Genomic DNA, 5,358 nt, shown 5'->3' with positions numbered 1-5,358 from the left:
CCAGTTCTGAAAGAGACACGTGCACCCCAATGTTCATCGCAGCACTGTTTATAATAGCCAGGACATGGAAGCAACCCAGATGCCCATCAGCAGACGAATGGATGAGGAAGCTGTGGTACATATACACCATGGAATATTACTCTGCCATTAAAAAGAATTCATTTGAATCAGTTCTAATGAGATGGATGAAACTGGAGCCCATTATACAGAGCGAAGTAAGCCAGAAAGATAAAGACCATTACAGTATACTAACACATATATATGGACTTTAGAAAGATGATAACGATAACCCTATATGCAAAACAGAAAAAGAGACTCAGATGTATAGAACAGACTTGTGGACTCTGGGAGAAGGCGAGGGTGGGATGTTTCAAGAGAACAGCATTGAAACATGTATATTATCTAGGGTGAAACAGATCACCAGCCCAGGTTGGGTACATGAGACAAGTGCTCGGGCCTGGTGCACTGGGAAGACCCAGAGGGATCGGGTGGAGAGGGAGGTGGGAGGGTGGACTGGGATGAGGAATACATGTAAATTCATGGCTAATTCATTTCAATGTATGACAAAAACTACTGTAATGATGTAAAGTAATTAGCCTCCAACTAATAAAAATAAATGGAAAAAAAATAAATAAAATAAAATTGATCTTCAAAGTAACTTATAAGTGTCAGTCTAGAAAACCATGAATTCATTTCTGAATTAGATTAAATATCAGGAAATAATTTCATAAAGGAGTTATCTATAAACCACCAGTTTCTTTTAACAGTTGTCAAGGATAAATAAATAAAATCATGAACTAGTAAGTAGAATGTAACGTTTAGAGGTTAACTGATGTAAACATCAATTTAATGTACAATTCCTCAAACTTTAAGCCTTCTTGTGTCTATTATTTTTCACAATCATTAATTAATCATTAGTTATTTTGAGTTAAGAGTTCCTGAGATTTTGGTATTTAAATCATCATACTTATATTTGATTGTGTTCTTTCTGAAATGAAATATTTTTTGCTCTATGCTCTACTAGGAAACAAGCCTTTTCCAAATGCAAATATCTGAGCCTAGGTGAAAAAAAGCCAGCTACGTGGAAGCCAACAGCTACATCCTCCCAGATAGTGATAAGGAGCTGGGGGATGTGAAAGGTGGCCACCTACCACAACCATCATCTCTTACAGTAAACAAGGAAATAAGAAGTGAACAATAAAGAAAGCAGAATTGGCCACAGATAGCTAGATGCATATGAAGGAAATGATTGTAGCAAGCCCAGACACTTGCATTTTCCAAAAAGTTTGTTGTTCTTGTTCAGTTGCTCATTCATATCAAACTCTGCAATCCCATGGACTGCAGTACACCAGGCATTCTAGTTCATCATCTCCTGGAGCTTGCTCAATCTCAGATCCACTGAACGAGTGATGCCGTCCAACCATCTCATCCTCTGTCATCCCCTTCTACACCTGCCTGCAATCTTTCCAAGCATCAGGGTTTTTCTAATGAGTCCGCTCTTCACAGCAGGTGGCCCAAGAATTGGAACTTCAGTTTCACCATCAGTCTTTCCATTGAATATTCAGGATTGATTTCCTTTAGGATTGACTGGTTTGATCTCTTTGAGTCCAAGGACTCTCAAGGGTCTTTTCCAACACCACATTGGAAAGCATTAATTCTTCAGCACTGAGCCTTCTTTATGGCCCAATTCTCAAATCCTCACATACTTACTAAAAATCAAAGCTTTGACTATCTGGAACTTTGTCTGGCAAAGTAACGTCTCTGCTTGTTGATACACTGTCTAGGTTTGTCACAGCTTTCCTTCCAAGGAGCAATATCATGGCTGCAGACACCATCCGCAGTGATTTCAGAATTCAAGAAAATAAAGTCTGTCACTCTTTGCAATGTTTCCCCATCTATTTGCCATGAAGTGATGGAAACAGATGCCCCGATCGTCTTTTAAATGTTGAATTTTAAGCCAGCTTTCACTGTCCTCTTTCACTTTAATAAAGAAGCTCTTTAGTTCTTCTTTGCTTTCTGCCATAAGGGTGGTGTCATCTGCATATCTCAGGTTATTGATATTTCTCCCAGCAATCTTGATTCTAGCTTGTTCTTCGTCCAGCCCAGCATTTCTCATGATGTACTCTGCATATAAGTTAAATAAGCAGAGTGAAAATATATAGCCTTGACATACTCCTTTCACAATGTGGAACCAGTCTGTTGTTCCAAATTGGAAGTGCTCAAACAGATGACAAGAATGAACAGCGACATTCTAGGAATCAGCAAACTAAGATGAACTGGAATGGGTGAATTTAACTCAGAAGACCATTATATCTACTGCTGTGGGCAAGTATCCCTTAGAAGAAATGGAGTAGCCATCATAGTCAACAACAGAGTCCAAAATGCAGTACTTGGATACAATCTCAAAAATGACAGAATGATCTCTGTTCATTTCCAAAGCAAACCATTCAATATTACAGTAAACCAGGTCTATACCCCCGCCAGTAACACTGAAGAAGCTGAAGTTGAACAGTTCTATGAAGATCTATAAGACCTTCTAGAACTAACACCCCCAGAAGATTTCTTTTCATTACAGGGGACTGGAATGCAAAAGTAGGAAGTCAAGAAATACATGGAGTAACAGGCAAAGTTGGCCTTGGAGTACACAATGAAGCAGGGCAAAGGCTAATAGAGTTCTGCCAAGAGAACGCACTGGCCATAGCAAATGCCCTCTTCCAACAACACAAGAGAAGACTCTACACATGGACATCACCAGATGGTCGACACAGAAATCAGATTGATTATATTCTTTGCAGCCAAAGATGGAGAAGCTCTACACAGTCAGCAAAAACAAGACCAGGAGCTGACTGTGTCTCAGATCATGAACTCCTTATTGCCAAATTCAGACTGAAATTGAACAAAGTGGAGAAGACCACAAGACCCTTCAGGTATGACCGAAATCAAATCCCTTATGACTATACAGTGAAAGTGAGAAATAGATTTAAGGGACTAGATCTGATAGACAGAGAGCCTGATGAACTATGGACAGAGGTTCATGACATTGTACAGGAGATAGGAATCAAGACCATCCCCGAGAAAAAGAAATGCAAAAAAAGCAAAATGGCTGTCTGAGGAGGCCTTACAAATATCTGGGACATGAAGAGAAATGAAAAGCAAAGGAGAAAAGGAAAGATATACCCATTTGAATGCAGAGGTCCAAAGAATAGCAAGCAGTAATAAGAAAGCCTTCCTCGGTGATCAGTGCAAAGAAACAGAGGAAAACAGAATGGGAAAGACTAGAGATCTCTACAAGAAAATTAGAGATACCAAGGGAACATTTCACACAAAGATGGAATCAGTAAAGAACAGAAATGGCATGGACCTAACAGAAGCAGAAAATATTAAGAAGAGGTGGCAAGAGTACACAGAAGAACTGTACAAAAAAGATGTTCACAACCCAGGTAATCATGATGGTGTGATCACTGACCTAGAGCCAGACATCCTGAATGTGAAGTCAAGTGGGCATTAGGAAGCATCACTACAAACAAAGCTAGTAGAGGTGATGGAATTCCAGTTAAGCTCTTTCAAATCCTGAAAATGATGCTGTTAAAGTGTTGCACTCAATATGCCAGCAAATTTGGAAAACTCAGCAGTGGCCACAGGACTGGAAAATGTCAATTTTCATTCCAGTCCCAAAGAAAGGCAATGCCAAAGAATGCTCAAACTACAGCACAATTGCACTCATCTCACACCCTAGTAAAGTTATGCTCAAAATTCTCCAAGCCAGGCTTCAGCAATACGTGTACCATGAACTTCCAGATGTTCAAGCTGGATTTTGAAAACCAGAGCAACCAGAGACCAAATTGCCAATATCCGCTGGATCAAAAAGCAAGAGAGTTCCAGAAAACATCTATTTCTGCTTTATTGACTTTTCCAAAGCCTTTGACTGTGTGGATCATAATAAACTGTGGAAAATCTGAAAGAGATGGGAATACCAGACCACCTGACCTGCCTCTTGAGAAACCTGTATGCAGGTCAGGAAGCAACAGTTAGAACTAGACATGGAACAACAGATTGGTTCCAAATCAGGAAAGGAGTATGTCAAGGCTGTATATTGTCACCTTGCTTATTTAACTTATATGCAGAGTGCATCATGAGAAATGCTGGGCTGAAAGAAGCACAAGCTGGAATCAAGGTTGCCAGGAGAACTATCAGTAACCTCAGATATGCAGATGACACCACCCTTATGGCAGAAAATAAAGAATAACTAAAGAGCCTCTGATGAAAGTGAAAGAGGAGAGTGAAAAGTTTGGCTTAAAGCTCAACATTCAGAAAACTAAGGTCATGGCAACCGGTCCCATCATTTCATGCAAATAGATGGGGAAACAATGGAAACAGTGGCTGAATTTATTTTTCTGGACTCCAAAATCACTGCAGATAGTGATTGCAGCCATGAAATTAAAAGATGCTTACTCCTTGGAAGGAAAGTTATGACCTACCTAGACAGCATATTGAAAAGCAGAGAGATTATTTTGTCAATAAAGGTCCATCTATTCAAGGCTATGATTTTCCCAGTGGTCATGTATGGATGTGAGAGTTGGACTATAAAGAAAACTGAGCACCAAAGAGTCGATGCTTTTGAACTGTGGTGTTGGAGAAGACTCTTGAGAGTCCCTTGGACTGCAAGGAGATCCAACCAATCCATCCCAAAGGAGATCAGTCCTGGGTGTTCATTGGAAGGACTGATGTTGAAGCTGAAACTCCAATACTTTGGCTACCAGATGCAAAGTGCTGACTCATTTGAGAAGACCCTGATGCTGGGAAAGATTGAGGGCAGGAAGAGAAGGGGACAACAGAGGATGAGATGGCTGAATGGCATCACTGACTTGATGGACATTGGTTTGGGTGAACTGTGGGAGTTGGCAATGGACAGGGAGGCTTGGCATGCTTCAACTCATGGGGTTGCAAAGAGTCGGACACAACTGAGCAACTGAACTGAACTGTTGTTCCATGTCTGGTTCTACTGTTGCCTCTTGACCTGCATACAGATTTCTCAGGAGACACGTCAGGTAGTCTGGTATTCCCCACCTCTTGAAGAATTTTCCATAGTTTGTTGAAATCCACACAATCAAAATCTTTGGTGTAGTCACTCATGCAGTAGTAGCTGTTTTTCTGAAATTCTCTTGCTTTTTCGATGATCCAACAGATGCTGAAAATTTCATCTCTGGTACCTCTGCCTTTTCTAAATCCAGTTTTCACATCTGGAAGTTCTCAGTTCACATACTGCTGAAGCCTGGCTTGGGGGATTTTGAGCATGATCTTGTTAGCAAGTAAAAGAAGTACAATTGTGTGGGGTAGTTTTAACATTCTTTGGCATTG

General features: G+C 40.4%; 1 protein-coding gene across 2 annotated transcripts in view; it reads right to left on the bottom strand.

The window, feature by feature from the left end:
• Window positions 1–5,358, bottom strand: part of SPAG16 (sperm associated antigen 16) — a 968,306-nt gene that overhangs the window by 903,701 nt on the left and 59,247 nt on the right. The window lies entirely within an intron of this gene.

This window comes from Odocoileus virginianus, chromosome 30, assembly GCF_023699985.2.
Source record: "Odocoileus virginianus isolate 20LAN1187 ecotype Illinois chromosome 30, Ovbor_1.2, whole genome shotgun sequence".
In the NCBI taxonomy this organism is placed as follows: domain Eukaryota; kingdom Metazoa; phylum Chordata; class Mammalia; order Artiodactyla; family Cervidae; genus Odocoileus; species Odocoileus virginianus.
This window is presented reverse-complemented; position numbering and strand designations above follow the sequence as displayed.